Source organism: Pleurodeles waltl, chromosome 7, assembly GCF_031143425.1.
Source record: "Pleurodeles waltl isolate 20211129_DDA chromosome 7, aPleWal1.hap1.20221129, whole genome shotgun sequence".
Taxonomy (NCBI): Eukaryota; Metazoa; Chordata; class Amphibia; order Caudata; family Salamandridae; genus Pleurodeles; species Pleurodeles waltl.
Window position 1 is genome coordinate 11,046,021 of NC_090446.1, and position 14,971 is coordinate 11,060,991.

At 49.8% G+C, this 14,971-nt stretch overlaps 15 non-coding genes across 15 annotated transcripts; all 15 read left to right on the forward strand.

The window, feature by feature from the left end:
* Positions 1-1,606: 1,606 nt before the first annotated feature.
* Positions 1,607-1,688, forward strand: TRNAS-AGA (transfer RNA serine (anticodon AGA)). The gene has a single exon. It is a non-coding gene; the product is annotated as a tRNA-Ser (tRNA).
* A 222-nt stretch (positions 1,689-1,910) lies between these two features.
* On the forward strand, positions 1,911-1,992 carry TRNAS-UGA (transfer RNA serine (anticodon UGA)). Its single transcript has one exon. It is a non-coding gene; the product is annotated as a tRNA-Ser (tRNA).
* A 570-nt stretch (positions 1,993-2,562) lies between these two features.
* Positions 2,563-2,644, forward strand: TRNAS-CGA (transfer RNA serine (anticodon CGA)). The gene has a single exon. It is a non-coding gene; the product is annotated as a tRNA-Ser (tRNA).
* A 1,852-nt stretch (positions 2,645-4,496) lies between these two features.
* TRNAS-AGA (transfer RNA serine (anticodon AGA)) lies at positions 4,497-4,578 on the forward strand. The gene has a single exon. It is a non-coding gene; the product is annotated as a tRNA-Ser (tRNA).
* A 222-nt stretch (positions 4,579-4,800) lies between these two features.
* TRNAS-UGA (transfer RNA serine (anticodon UGA)) lies at positions 4,801-4,882 on the forward strand. The gene has a single exon. It is a non-coding gene; the product is annotated as a tRNA-Ser (tRNA).
* A 570-nt stretch (positions 4,883-5,452) lies between these two features.
* TRNAS-CGA (transfer RNA serine (anticodon CGA)) lies at positions 5,453-5,534 on the forward strand. The gene has a single exon. It is a non-coding gene; the product is annotated as a tRNA-Ser (tRNA).
* A 1,862-nt stretch (positions 5,535-7,396) lies between these two features.
* Positions 7,397-7,478, forward strand: TRNAS-AGA (transfer RNA serine (anticodon AGA)). Its single transcript has one exon. It is a non-coding gene; the product is annotated as a tRNA-Ser (tRNA).
* A 222-nt stretch (positions 7,479-7,700) lies between these two features.
* On the forward strand, positions 7,701-7,782 carry TRNAS-UGA (transfer RNA serine (anticodon UGA)). The gene has a single exon. It is a non-coding gene; the product is annotated as a tRNA-Ser (tRNA).
* A 570-nt stretch (positions 7,783-8,352) lies between these two features.
* On the forward strand, positions 8,353-8,434 carry TRNAS-CGA (transfer RNA serine (anticodon CGA)). The gene has a single exon. It is a non-coding gene; the product is annotated as a tRNA-Ser (tRNA).
* A 1,852-nt stretch (positions 8,435-10,286) lies between these two features.
* On the forward strand, positions 10,287-10,368 carry TRNAS-AGA (transfer RNA serine (anticodon AGA)). The gene has a single exon. It is a non-coding gene; the product is annotated as a tRNA-Ser (tRNA).
* A 222-nt stretch (positions 10,369-10,590) lies between these two features.
* Positions 10,591-10,672, forward strand: TRNAS-UGA (transfer RNA serine (anticodon UGA)). The gene has a single exon. It is a non-coding gene; the product is annotated as a tRNA-Ser (tRNA).
* Positions 10,673-11,242: 570 nt separating this feature from the next.
* TRNAS-CGA (transfer RNA serine (anticodon CGA)) lies at positions 11,243-11,324 on the forward strand. Its single transcript has one exon. It is a non-coding gene; the product is annotated as a tRNA-Ser (tRNA).
* Positions 11,325-13,176: 1,852 nt separating this feature from the next.
* On the forward strand, positions 13,177-13,258 carry TRNAS-AGA (transfer RNA serine (anticodon AGA)). Its single transcript has one exon. It is a non-coding gene; the product is annotated as a tRNA-Ser (tRNA).
* Positions 13,259-13,480: 222 nt separating this feature from the next.
* Positions 13,481-13,562, forward strand: TRNAS-UGA (transfer RNA serine (anticodon UGA)). The gene has a single exon. It is a non-coding gene; the product is annotated as a tRNA-Ser (tRNA).
* A 570-nt stretch (positions 13,563-14,132) lies between these two features.
* Positions 14,133-14,214, forward strand: TRNAS-CGA (transfer RNA serine (anticodon CGA)). The gene has a single exon. It is a non-coding gene; the product is annotated as a tRNA-Ser (tRNA).
* The last annotated feature ends 757 nt before the right edge of the window (positions 14,215-14,971 follow it).

The window sequence follows — 14,971 nt, forward strand, 5'->3', positions numbered from 1 at the left end:
TTTTCGAGCCTGCTGTCTGGGGTGAGTGCCTGGATAAATTGTTGTTGGGAAGGACAAGGCAGCTAGCTCCTCTACAGGGGTCAATTTAGGAGGTTGGTGGGAAGCACAGGAAGGAAGCTCTCTGCTGTTGCTTCTTGGCCTAGGCAGAGCTGCAGGTGTGGTTAAAAAGGATTGGCGTTTGGCCAGGTCCCAGACCACAGTGCAACCTAGGGCAACAAGAGAGGTGAGGCTACTGAGGCCCTTACCCTGAGCCTTCTGACCCCACCGCCCCTTTGGCCCCGATCGGCCAAAACCTCTCTTTAAGGGCTAAAGGTGATTATTATATATGCCTGAGTAACTTAGGGTCCCTCGCATAAATGGACTCCTGCTGAAGGAGCTCGCCTTTGCTTTGGGACTGGCCCAACACGGCCTTGCTCTCCTCAACAAACCTGCCACCAGCCAGGAGGCTGAATGGCTTGCAGAAGGACACTCCCAGGTATGCCCAAGCACTTCATTTGCATAGAGACTACCCTCTCTTGGGCCCGCCTCCACTCACCTATTAAGTAATGTGGCTAGAATATCAAGACAGAAAGAGGAGCAGGGCCTGACAGCCTTTCAAAGGCTCAACTGAGGTGCTGGGCTGACGGCTGGGATCACCAAAGCCTGGGATGACTCCAATATGGAAGCAGAAGCCTTAGGGCAAACAAAGGTCAGCAGTTGATGTGCTGTAAAGAAGAAGGGCTGCAGAGGGCCTCAGCAAAGCCTTCGGAATACTTGTGGATTGGCAGGAGTGCCTATATTTGTTTTTTGAGAAGCACCTTGCCAGTGCAAAGGATTGCTGAGGAAGAGGAAGGAGCAGAGCGGAATGACTGGAGCCAGTGAGGTTGCCTGTGAAGACATGAAGGGCTATGTTGAAAGGGGCACCGCTTGCAGAGCCAAGTAGTCGTTACCAAGTGGTTAAGGCGATGGACTAGATATCATTTGGCGTCTCCACGAGTATGTTCAAATCCTGCCGACTACGTCAGATGACATTTTTGGGATTCCTCTTCAGGGCCTCCTGCGTGGGAGAACAAGGGAGCAGCCTCTATGCAAAGCAGTCAGTAAAACAGAATATGAAGCAAAGACCATTAAAGCCACAGAAGAAAGATATGAACCCAGGCCAAATGCATCCTGCTCCCCCTCCCTCACCTGTCAGGCACTAGTCTGCAGAGAAACTGAACACGCCCACTCTCCTCCAAGGAGAATTCAGCTCAGGAAACGCCTAGCCACAGGCCCTAGATTGGACGAGGCACTTCTTTTCATACCTGTAAAGACCAACCCGTCTCTCTGTGGAGTCCATTCATGGCCTCCAAGACAGAAGTTTTGCCATGGTGCCTATCGTGGCTGCCATCTCCCTGACGTTAAAGCTACCACCTCTTCCGGCCTGATTTTTTCCCCCCGTCTCAAAACATGAACATACAAGGAGTGCTAATTTCACATGCATGCCTGCTTTTAGCTTGAGACGCTTTAGAAAGTCTTCTGTGGAATAGGAATGATGTATAGGAGAGCAGGGAAAATGGTCCAGTGAACGGAAAGAAAAAAGACTACGGATGGAGGTAAAGTGCCCTGTTGAGATTCACTTGTGTGGGTAGTTGTGGCCGAGTGGTTAAGGCGATGGACTAGAAATCCATTGGGGTATCCCCGTGCAGGTTCGAATCCTGCCAACTACGCTGTCCCTTTTGTGAACAGTATTTTCCCATAATTCTTTGAAATACCTTCTGGCATAAATGCGGGCTCCAAAAGCAGGACTAATAGGGTCAGCGGCCTGGGAGGGCTCAAACTTTTGCCATTGTGGCCTTCCTCTCTAGAAAAGGACTGCTTCTGTTCCGAGGCTAGACCGCCAGCAGAAATAGAAACGAGCTACGTTGAAAATGGACCATAGCTTTAAGCAAGTAGTCGTGGCCGAGTGGTTAAGGCGATGGACTTGAAATCCATTGGGGTCTCCCCGCGTAGGTTCAAATCCTGCCGACTACGTGCTACTTCACCTTTGGTGATATTTTATACTTCATATTAAATGGCATCTGCACAAGCAGGCCGAATATAGCTATCACTCTCAATAGAGCTAAGGAAGGCGAAACACTGGGCAGGGAATGGGATCAAAAGAGTGGCCGGAGAAGGCATGAGACTACCTGTCTGGCACTCCTGCCACTTGTGCACCCCAGCTCTCGAGAAGACACATGTCGAGTAATAGCCAAGGAGATTGGGAAAGAACTTCAGTTATCATCTCGCCAGTAAGTTCCATCTGAGGTATCAGATGCATGAAGGAAGTAGCCTTATTGGGGCGTCTGACAGTGTCATTATTTTCCTAAAGTGTCATAACTGCATTCTTTTACAACCTCCTTTTTGATTTTCTCTGGCCAGGAACATGAACTTTATAATAGTGCCTTTGAGTCACGTCAGTATGCAGGTATGGACCGAGTGTATTTTTTGCAGTAGAACGGATAGGCAAAGATGGGAAGGCAGTGGAGCAGAGTGAACTGAGGGAAAGAAAAAGACTGCTGTGAGAGTGAGAACCTCAGCTTAAGTGGCAGCCACCCCTCGTGAGTAGTCGTGGCCGAGTGGTTAAGGCGATGGACTCGAAATCCATTGGGGTGTCCCCGCGAAGGTTCAAATCCTGCCGACTACGTCGGTGCTCTTTCACAATGATGTGTTAGGTTTTTCCTTGGATGCCTCCTTTCCCAGGAATAAGCATGTATTATTCAACAACGTTGAGAGCACAGGTAAAACAAAGACAAGAATGTGAAACAATGCACTGTGCAATGCCAGCATGAAAACTCTCAAGGAGTACGCTGCCCAGGCCTACAGCTTCTCAGACACTGTATCTGTCTATTTTGGGGAGCTGCAGAGAAGCCTTGCCTGTGCTTTTCGAGCCTGCTGTCTGGGGTGAGTGCCTGGATAAATTGTTGTTGGGAAGGACAAGGCAGCTAGCTCCTCTACAGGGGTCAATTTAGGAGGTTGGTGGGAAGCACAGGAAGGGGCAGGAAGGAAGCTCTCTGCTGTTGCTTCTCGGCCTAGGCAGAGCTGCAGGTGTGGTTAAAAAGGATTGGCGTTTGGCCAGGTCCCAGACCACAGTGCAACCTAGGGCAACAAGAGAGGTGAGGCTACTGAGGCCCTTACCCTGAGCCTTCTGACCCCACCGCCCCTTTGGCCCCGATCGGCCAAAACCTCTCTTTAAGGGCTAAAGGTGATTATTATATATGCCTGAGTAACTTAGGGTCCCTCGCATAAATGGACTCCTGCTGAAGGAGCTCGCCTTTGCTTTGGGACTGGCCCAACACGGCCTTGCTCTCCTCAACAAACCTGCCACCAGCCAGGAGGCTGAATGGCTTGCAGAAGGACACTCCCAGGTATGCCCAAGCACTTCATTTGCATAGAGACTACCCTCTCTTGGGCCCGCCTCCACTCACCTATTAAGTAATGTGGCTAGAATATCAAGACAGAAAGAGGAGCAGGGCCTGACAGCCTTTCAAAGGCTCAACTGAGGTGCTGGGCTGACGGCTGGGATCACCAAAGCCTGGGATGACTCCAATATGGAAGCAGAAGCCTTAGGGCAAACAAAGGTCAGCAGTTGATGTGCTGTAAAGAAGAAGGGCTGCAGAGGGCCTCAGCAAAGCCTTCGGAATACTTGTGGATTGGCAGGAGTGCCTATATTTGTTTTTTGAGAAGCACCTTGCCAGTGCAAAGGATTGCTGAGGAAGAGGAAGGAGCAGAGCGGAATGACTGGAGCCAGTGAGGTTGCCTGTGAAGACATGAAGGGCTATGTTGAAAGGGGCACCGCTTGCAGAGCCAAGTAGTCGTTACCAAGTGGTTAAGGCGATGGACTAGATATCATTTGCCGTCTCCACGAGTATGTTCAAATCCTGCCGACTACGTCAGATGACATTTTTGGGATTCCTCTTCAGGGCCTCCTGCGTGGGAGAACAAGGGAGCAGCCTCTATGCAAAGCAGTCAGTAAAACAGAATATGAAGCAAAGACCATTAAAGCCACAGAAGAAAGATATGAACCCAGGCCAAATGCATCCTGCTCCCCCTCCCTCACCTGTCAGGCACTAGTCTGCAGAGAAACTGAACACGCCCACTCTCCTCCAAGGAGAATTCAGCTCAGGAAACGCCTAGCCACAGGCCCTAGATTGGACGAGGCACTTCTTTTCATACCTGTAAAGACCAACCCGTCTCTCTGTGGAGTCCATTCATGGCCTCCAAGACAGAAGTTTTGCCATGGTGCCTATCGTGGCTGCCATCTCCCTGACGTTAAAGCTACCACCTCTTCCGGCCTGATTTTTTCCCCCCGTCTCAAAACATGAACATACAAGGAGTGCTAATTTCACATGCATGCCTGCTTTTAGCTTGAGACGCTTTAGAAAGTCTTCTGTGGAATAGGAATGATGTATAGGAGAGCAGGGAAAATGGTCCAGTGAACGGAAAGAAAAAAGACTACGGATGGAGGTAAAGTGCCCTGTTGAGATTCACTTGTGTGGGTAGTTGTGGCCGAGTGGTTAAGGCGATGGACTAGAAATCCATTGGGGTATCCCCGCGCAGGTTCGAATCCTGCCAACTACGCTGTCCCTTTTGTGAACAGTATTTTCCCATAATTCTTTGAAATACCTTCTGGCATAAATGCGGGCTCCAAAAGCAGGACTAATAGGGTCAGCGGCCTGGGAGGGCTCAAACTTTTGCCATTGTGGCCTTCCTCTCTAGAAAAGGACTGCTTCTGTCCAGAGGCTAGACCGCCAGCAGAAATAGAAACGAGCTATGTTGAAAATGGACCATAGCTTTAAGCAAGTAGTCGTGGCCGAGTGGTTAAGGCGATGGACTTGAAATCCATTGGGGTCTCCCCGCGTAGGTTCAAATCCTGCCGACTACGTGCTACTTCACCTTTGGTGATATTTTATACTTCATATTAAATGGCATCTGCACAAGCAGGCCGAATATAGCTATCACTCTCAATAGAGCTAAGGAAGGCGAAACACTGGGCAGGGAATGGGATCAAAAGAGTGGCCGGAGAAGGCATGAGACTACCTGTCTGGCACTCCTGCCACTTGTGCACCCCAGCTCTCGAGAAGACACATGTCGAGTAATAGCCAAGGAGATTGGGAAAGAACTTCAGTTATCATCTCGCCAGTAAGTTCCATCTGAGGTATCAGATGCATGAAGGAAGTAGCCTTATTGGGGCGTCTGACAGTGTCATTATTTTCCTAAAGTGTCATAACTGCATTCTTTTACAACCTCCTTTTTGATTTTCTCTGGCCAGGAACATGAACTTTATAATAGTGCCTTTGAGTCACGTCAGTATGCAGGTATGGACCGAGTGTATTTTTTGCAGTAGAACGGATAGGCAAAGATGGGAAGGCAGTGGAGCAGAGTGAACTGAGGGAAAGAAAAAGACTGCTGTGAGAGTGAGAACCTCAGCTTAAGTGGCAGCCACCCCTCGTGAGTAGTCGTGGCCGAGTGGTTAAGGCGATGGACTCGAAATCCATTGGGGTGTCCCCGCGCAGGTTCAAATCCTGCCGACTACGTCGGTGCTCTTTCACAATGATGTGTTAGGTTTTTCCTTGGATGCCTCCTTTCCCAGGAATAAGCATGTATTATTCAACAACGTTGAGAGCACAGGTAAAACAAAGACAAGAATGTGAAACAATGCACTGTGCAATGCCAGCATGAAAACTCTCAAGGAGTACGCTGCCCAGGCCTACAGCTTCTCAGACACTGTATCTGTCTATTTTGGGGAGCTGCAGAGAAGCCTTGCCTGTGCTTTTCGAGCCTGCTGTCTGGGGTGAGTGCCTGGATAAATTGTTGTTGGGAAGGACAAGGCAGCTAGCTCCTCTACAGGGGTCAATTTAGGAGGTTGGTGGGAAGCACAGGAAGGGGCAGGAAGGAAGCTCTCTGCTGTTGCTTCTCGGCCTAGGCAGAGCTGCAGGTGTGGTTAAAAAGGATTGGCGTTTGGCCAGGTCCCAGACCACAGTGCAACCTAGGGCAACAAGAGAGGTGAGGCTACTGAGGCCCTTACCCAGAGCCTTCTGACCCCACCGCCCCTTTGGCCCCGATCGGCCACGATCGGCCAAAACCTCTCTATAAGGGCTAAAGGTGATTATTATATATGCCTGAGTAACTTAGGGTCCCTCGCATAAATGGACTCCTGCTGAAGGAGCTCGCCTTTGCTTTGGGACTGGCCCAACACGGCCTTGCTCTCCTCAACAAACCTGCCACCAGCCAGGAGGCTGAATGGCTTGCAGAAGGACACTCCCAGGTATGCCCAAGCACTTCATTTGCATAGAGACTACCCTCTCTTGGGCCCGCCTCCACTCACCTATTAAGTAATGTGGCTAGAATATCAAGACAGAAAGAGGAGCAGGGCCTGACAGCCTTTCAAAGGCTCAACTGAGGTGCTGGGCTGACGGCTGGGATCACCAAAGCCTGGGATGACTCCAATATGGAAGCAGAAGCCTTAGGGCAAACAAAGGTCAGCAGTTGATGTGCTGTAAAGAAGAAGGGCTGCAGAGGGCCTCAGCAAAGCCTTCGGAATACTTGTGGATTGGCAGGAGTGCCTATATTTGTTTTTTGAGAAGCACCTTGCCAGTGCAAAGGATTGCTGAGGAAGAGGAAGGAGCAGAGCGGAATGACTGGAGCCAGTGAGGTTGCCTGTGAAGACATGAAGGGCTATGTTGAAAGGGGCACCGCTTGCAGAGCCAAGTAGTCGTTACCAAGTGGTTAAGGCGATGGACTAGATATCATTTGCCGTCTCCACGAGTATGTTCAAATCCTGCCGACTACGTCAGATGACATTTTTGGGATTCCTCTTCAGGGCCTCCTGCGTGGGAGAACAAGGGAGCAGCCTCTATGCAAAGCAGTCAGTAAAACAGAATATGAAGCAAAGACCATTAAAGCCACAGAAGAAAGATATGAACCCAGGCCAAATGCATCCTGCTCCCCCTCCCTCACCTGTCAGGCACTAGTCTGCAGAGAAACTGAACACGCCCACTCTCCTCCAAGGAGAATTCAGCTCAGGAAACGCCTAGCCACAGGCCCTAGATTGGACGAGGCACTTCTTTTCATACCTGTAAAGACCAACCCGTCTCTCTGTGGAGTCCATTCATGGCCTCCAAGACAGAAGTTTTGCCATGGTGCCTATCGTGGCTGCCATCTCCCTGACGTTAAAGCTACCACCTCTTCCGGCCTGATTTTTTCCCCCCGTCTCAAAACATGAACATACAAGGAGTGCTAATTTCACATGCATGCCTGCTTTTAGCTTGAGACGCTTTAGAAAGTCTTCTGTGGAATAGGAATGATGTATAGGAGAGCAGGGAAAATGGTCCAGTGAACGGAAAGAAAAAAGACTACGGATGGAGGTAAAGTGCCCTGTTGAGATTCACTTGTGTGGGTAGTTGTGGCCGAGTGGTTAAGGCGATGGACTAGAAATCCATTGGGGTATCCCCGTGCAGGTTCAAATCCTGCCAACTACGCTGTCCCTTTTGTGAACAGTATTTTCCCATAATTCTTTGAAATACCTTCTGGCATAAATGCGGGCTCCAAAAGCAGGACTAATAGGGTCAGCGGCCTGGGAGGGCTCAAACTTTTGCCATTGTGGCCTTCCTCTCTAGAAAAGGACTGCTTCTGTTCCGAGGCTAGACCGCCAGCAGAAATAGAAACGAGCTACGTTGAAAATGGACCATAGCTTTAAGCAAGTAGTCGTGGCCGAGTGGTTAAGGCGATGGACTTGAAATCCATTGGGGTCTCCCCGCGTAGGTTCAAATCCTGCCGACTACGTGCTACTTCACCTTTGGTGATATTTTATACTTCATATTAAATGGCATCTGCACAAGCAGGCCGAATATAGCTATCACTCTCAATAGAGCTAAGGAAGGCGAAACACTGGGCAGGGAATGGGATCAAAAGAGTGGCCGGAGAAGGCATGAGACTACCTGTCTGGCACTCCTGCCACTTGTGCACCCCAGCTCTCGAGAAGACACATGTCGAGTAATAGCCAAGGAGATTGGGAAAGAACTTCAGTTATCATCTCGCCAGTAAGTTCCATCTGAGGTATCAGATGCATGAAGGAAGTAGCCTTATTGGGGCGTCTGACAGTGTCATTATTTTCCTAAAGTGTCATAACTGCATTCTTTTACAACCTCCTTTTTGATTTTCTCTGGCCAGGAACATGAACTTTATAATAGTGCCTTTGAGTCACGTCAGTATGCAGGTATGGACCGAGTGTATTTTTTGCAGTAGAACGGATAGGCAAAGATGGGAAGGCAGTGGAGCAGAGTGAACTGAGGGAAAGAAAAAGACTGCTGTGAGAGTGAGAACCTCAGCTTAAGTGGCAGCCACCCCTCGTGAGTAGTCGTGGCCGAGTGGTTAAGGCGATGGACTCGAAATCCATTGGGGTGTCCCCGCGCAGGTTCAAATCCTGCCGACTACGTCGGTGCTCTTTCACAATGATGTGTTAGGTTTTTCCTTGGATGCCTCCTTTCCCAGGAATAAGCATGTATTATTCAACAACGTTGAGAGCACAGGTAAAACAAAGACAAGAATGTGAAACAATGCACTGTGCAATGCCAGCATGAAAACTCTCAAGGAGTACGCTGCCCAGGCCTACAGCTTCTCAGACACTGTATCTGTCTATTTTGGGGAGCTGCAGAGAAGCCTTGCCTGTGCTTTTCGAGCCTGCTGTCTGGGGTGAGTGCCTGGATAAATTGTTGTTGGGAAGGACAAGGCAGCTAGCTCCTCTACAGGGGTCAATTTAGGAGGTTGGTGGGAAGCACAGGAAGGGGCAGGAAGGAAGCTCTCTGCTGTTGCTTCTCGGCCTAGGCAGAGCTGCAGGTGTGGTTAAAAAGGATTGGCGTTTGGCCAGGTCCCAGACCACAGTGCAACCTAGGGCAACAAGAGAGGTGAGGCTACTGAGGCCCTTACCCTGAGCCTTCTGACCCCACCGCCCCTTTGGCCCCGATCGGCCAAAACCTCTCTTTAAGGGCTAAAGGTGATTATTATATATGCCTGAGTAACTTAGGGTCCCTCGCATAAATGGACTCCTGCTGAAGGAGCTCGCCTTTGCTTTGGGACTGGCCCAACACGGCCTTGCTCTCCTCAACAAACCTGCCACCAGCCAGGAGGCTGAATGGCTTGCAGAAGGACACTCCCAGGTATGCCCAAGCACTTCATTTGCATAGAGACTACCCTCTCTTGGGCCCGCCTCCACTCACCTATTAAGTAATGTGGCTAGAATATCAAGACAGAAAGAGGAGCAGGGCCTGACAGCCTTTCAAAGGCTCAACTGAGGTGCTGGGCTGACGGCTGGGATCACCAAAGCCTGGGATGACTCCAATATGGAAGCAGAAGCCTTAGGGCAAACAAAGGTCAGCAGTTGATGTGCTGTAAAGAAGAAGGGCTGCAGAGGGCCTCAGCAAAGCCTTCGGAATACTTGTGGATTGGCAGGAGTGCCTATATTTGTTTTTTGAGAAGCACCTTGCCAGTGCAAAGGATTGCTGAGGAAGAGGAAGGAGCAGAGCGGAATGACTGGAGCCAGTGAGGTTGCCTGTGAAGACATGAAGGGCTATGTTGAAAGGGGCACCGCTTGCAGAGCCAAGTAGTCGTTACCAAGTGGTTAAGGCGATGGACTAGATATCATTTGCCGTCTCCACGAGTATGTTCAAATCCTGCCGACTACGTCAGATGACATTTTTGGGATTCCTCTTCAGGGCCTCCTGCGTGGGAGAACAAGGGAGCAGCCTCTATGCAAAGCAGTCAGTAAAACAGAATATGAAGCAAAGACCATTAAAGCCACAGAAGAAAGATATGAACCCAGGCCAAATGCATCCTGCTCCCCCTCCCTCACCTGTCAGGCACTAGTCTGCAGAGAAACTGAACACGCCCACTCTCCTCCAAGGAGAATTCAGCTCAGGAAACGCCTAGCCACAGGCCCTAGATTGGACGAGGCACTTCTTTTCATACCTGTAAAGACCAACCCGTCTCTCTGTGGAGTCCATTCATGGCCTCCAAGACAGAAGTTTTGCCATGGTGCCTATCGTGGCTGCCATCTCCCTGACGTTAAAGCTACCACCTCTTCCGGCCTGATTTTTTTCCCCCGTCTCAAAACATGAACATACAAGGAGTGCTAATTTCACATGCATGCCTGCTTTTAGCTTGAGACGCTTTAGAAAGTCTTCTGTGGAATAGGAATGATGTATAGGAGAGCAGGGAAAATGGTCCAGTGAACGGAAAGAAAAAAGACTACGGATGGAGGTAAAGTGCCCTGTTGAGATTCACTTGTGTGGGTAGTTGTGGCCGAGTGGTTAAGGCGATGGACTAGAAATCCATTGGGGTATCCCCGCGCAGGTTCGAATCCTGCCAACTACGCTGTCCCTTTTGTGAACAGTATTTGCCCATAATTCTATGAAATACCTTCTGGCATAAATGCGGGCTCCAAAAGCAGGACTAATAGGGTCAGCGGCCTGGGAGGGCTCAAACTTTTGCCATTGTGGCCTTCCTCTCTAGAAAAGGACTGCTTCTGTCCAGAGGCTAGACCGCCAGCAGAAATAGAAACGAGCTACGTTGAAAATGGACCATAGCTTTAAGCAAGTAGTCGTGGCCGAGTGGTTAAGGCGATGGACTTGAAATCCATTGGGGTCTCCCCGCGTAGGTTCAAATCCTGCCGACTACGTGCTACTTCACCTTTGGTGATATTTTATACTTCATATTAAATGGCATCTGCACAAGCAGGCCGAATATAGCTATCACTCTCAATAGAGCTAAGGAAGGCGAAACACTGGGCAGGGAATGGGATCAAAAGAGTGGCCGGAGAAGGCATGAGACTACCTGTCTGGCACTCCTGCCACTTGTGCACCCCAGCTGTCGAGAAGACACATGTCGAGTAATAGCCAAGGAGATTGGGAAAGAACTTCAGTTATCATCTCGCCAGTAAGTTCCATCTGAGGTATCAGATGCATGAAGGAAGTAGCCTTATTGGGGCGTCTGACAGTGTCATTATTTTCCTAAAGTGTCATAACTGCATTCTTTTACAACCTCCTTTTTGATTTTCTCTGGCCAGGAACATGAACTTTATAATAGTGCCTTTGAGTCACGTCAGTATGCAGGTATGGACCGAGTGTATTTTTTGCAGTAGAACGGATAGGCAAAGATGGGAAGGCAGTGGAGCAGAGTGAACTGAGGGAAAGAAAAAGACTGCTGTGAGAGTGAGAACCTCAGCTTAAGTGGCAGCCACCCCTCGTGAGTAGTCGTGGCCGAGTGGTTAAGGCGATGGACTCGAAATCCATTGGGGTGTCCCCGCGCAGGTTCAAATCCTGCCGACTACGTCGGTGCTCTTTCACAATGATGTGTTAGGTTTTTCCTTGGATGCCTCCTTTCCCAGGAATAAGCATGTATTATTCAACAACGTTGAGAGCACAGGTAAAACAAAGAAAAGAATGTGAAACAATGCACTGTGCAATGCCAGCATGAAAACTCTCAAGGAGTACGCTGCCCAGGCCTACAGCTTCTCAGACACTGTATCTGTCTATTTTGGGGAGCTGCAGAGAAGCCTTGCCTGTGCTTTTCGAGCCTGCTGTCTGGGGTGAGTGCCTGGATAAATTGTTGTTGGGAAGGACAAGGCAGCTAGCTCCTCTACAGGGGTCAATTTAGGAGGTTGGTGGGAAGCACAGGAAGGGGCAGGAAGGAAGCTCTCTGCTGTTGCTTCTCGGCCTAGGCAGAGCTGCAGGTGTGGTTAAAAAGGATTGGCGTTTGGCCAGGTCCCAGACCACAGTGCAACCTAGGGCAACAAGAGAGGTGAGGCTACTGAGGCCCTTACCCTGAGCCTTCTGACCCCACCGCCCCTTTGGCCCCGATCGGCCAAAACCTCTCTTTAAGGGCTAAAGGTGATTATTATATATGCCTGAGTAACTTAGGGTCCCTCGCATAAATGGACTCCTGCTGAAGGAGCTCGCCTTTGCTTTGGGACTGGCCCAACACGGCCTTGCTCTCCTCAACAAACCTGCCACCAGCCAGGAGGCTGAATGGCTTGCAGAAGGACACTCCCAGGTATGCCCAAGCACTTCATTTGCATAGAGACTACCCTCTCTTGGGCCCGCCTCCACTCACCTATTAAGTAATGTGGCTAGAATATCAAGACAGAAAGAGGAGCAGGGCCTGACAGCCTTTCAAAGGCTCAACTGAGGTGCTGGGCTGACGGCTGGGATCACCAAAGCCTGGGATGACTCCAATATGGAAGCAGAAGCCTTAGGGCAAACAAAGGTCAGCAGTTGATGTGCTGTAAAGAAGAAGGGCTGCAGAGGGCCTCAGCAAAGCCTTCGGAATACTTGTGGATTGGCAGGAGTGCCTATATTTGTTTTTTGAGAAGCACCTTGCCAGTGCAAAGGATTGCTGAGGAAGAGGAAGGAGCAGAGCGGAATGACTGGAGCCAGTGAGGTTGCCTGTGAAGACATGAAGGGCTATGTTGAAAGGGGCACCGCTTGCAGAGCCAAGTAGTCGTTACCAAGTGGTTAAGGCGATGGACTAGATATCATTTGCCGTCTCCACGAGTATGTTCAAATCCTGCCGACTACGTCAGATGACATTTTTGGGATTCCTCTTCAGGGCCTCCTGCGTGGGAGAACAAGGGAGCAGCCTCTATGCAAAGCAGTCAGTAAAACAGAATATGAAGCAAAGACCATTAAAGCCACAGAAGAAAGATATGAACCCAGGCCAAATGCATCCTGCTCCCCCTCCCTCACCTGTCAGGCACTAGTCTGCAGAGAAACTGAACACGCCCACTCTCCTCCAAGGAGAATTCAGCTCAGGAAACGCCTAGCCACAGGCCCTAGATTGGACGAGGCACTTCTTTTCATACCTGTAAAGACCAACCCGTCTCTCTGTGGAGTCCATTCATGGCCTCCAAGACAGAAGTTTTGCCATGGTGCCTATCGTGGCTGCCATCTCCCTGACGTTAAAGCTACCACCTCTTCCGGCCTGATTTTTTCCCCCCGTCTCAAAACATGAACATACAAGGAGTGCTAATTTCACATGCATGCCTGCTTTTAGCTTGAGACGCTTTAGGAAGTCTTCTGTGGAATAGGAATGATGTATAGGAGAGCAGGGAAAATGGTCCAGTGAACGGAAAGAAAAAAGACTACGGATGGAGGTAAAGTGCCCTGTTGAGATTCACTTGTGTGGGTAGTTGTGGCCGAGTGGTTAAGGCGATGGACTAGAAATCCATTGGGGTATCCCCGTGCAGGTTCGAATCCTGCCAACTACGCTGTCCCTTTTGTGAACAGTATTTTCCCATAATTCTTTGAAATACCTTCTGGCATAAATGCGGGCTCCAAAAGCAGGACTAATAGGGTCAGCGGCCTGGGAGGGCTCAAACTTTTGCCATTGTGGCCTTCCTCTCTAGAAAAGGACTGCTTCTGTTCCGAGGCTAGACCGCCAGCAGAAATAGAAACGAGCTACGTTGAAAATGGACCATAGCTTTAAGCAAGTAGTCGTGGCCGAGTGGTTAAGGCGATGGACTTGAAATCCATTGGGGTCTCCCCGCGTAGGTTCAAATCCTGCCGACTACGTGCTACTTCACCTTTGGTGATATTTTATACTTCATATTAAATGGCATCTGCACAAGCAGGCCGAATATAGCTATCACTCTCAATAGAGCTAAGGAAGGCGAAACACTGGGCAGGGAATGGGATCAAAAGAGTGGCCGGAGAAGGCATGAGACTACCTGTCTGGCACTCCTGCCACTTGTGCACCCCAGCTCTCGAGAAGACACATGTCGAGTAATAGCCAAGGAGATTGGGAAAGAACTTCAGTTATCATCTCGCCAGTAAGTTCCATCTGAGGTATCAGATGCATGAAGGAAGTAGCCTTATTGGGGCGTCTGACAGTGTCATTATTTTCCTAAAGTGTCATAACTGCATTCTTTTACAACCTCCTTTTTGATTTTCTCTGGCCAGGAACATGAACTTTATAATAGTGCCTTTGAGTCACGTCAGTATGCAGGTATGGACCGAGTGTATTTTTTGCAGTAGAACGGATAGGCAAAGATGGGAAGGCAGTGGAGCAGAGTGAACTGAGGGAAAGAAAAAGACTGCTGTGAGAGTGAGAACCTCAGCTTAAGTGGCAGCCACCCCTCGTGAGTAGTCGTGGCCGAGTGGTTAAGGCGATGGACTCGAAATCCATTGGGGTGTCCCCGCGCAGGTTCAAATCCTGCCGACTACGTCGGTGCTCTTTCACAATGATGTGTTAGGTTTTTCCTTGGATGCCTCCTTTCCCAGGAATAAGCATGTATTATTCAACAACGTTGAGAGCACAGGTAAAACAAAGACAAGAATGTGAAACAATGCACTGTGCAATGCCAGCATGAAAACTCTCAAGGAGTACGCTGCCCAGGCCTACAGCTTCTCAGACACTGTATCTGTCTATTTTGGGGAGCTGCAGAGAAGCCTTGCCTGTGCTTTTCGAGCCTGCTGTCTGGGGTGAGTGCCTGGATAAATTGTTGTTGGGAAGGACAAGGCAGCTAGCTCCTCTACAGGGGTCAATTTAGGAGGTTGGTGGGAAGCACAGAAAGGGGCAGGAAGGAAGCTCTCTGCTGTTGCTTCTCGGCCTAGGCAGAGCTGCAGGTGTGGTTAAAAAGGATTGGCGTTTGGCCAGGTCCCAGACCACAGTGCAACCTAGGGCAACAAGAGAGGTGAGGCTACTGAGGCCCTTACCCTGAGCCTTCTGACCCCACCGCCCCTTTGGCCCCGATCGGCCAAAACCTCTCTTTAAGGGCTAAAGGTGATTATTATATATGCCTGAGTAACTTAGGGTCCCTCGCATAAATGGACTCCTGCTGAAGGAGCTCGCCTTTGCTTTGGGACTGGCCCAACACGGCCTTGCTCTCCTCAACAAACCTGCCACCAGCCAGGAGGCTGAATGGCTTGCAGAAGGACACTCCCAGGTATGCCCAAGCACTTCATTTGCATAGAGACTACCC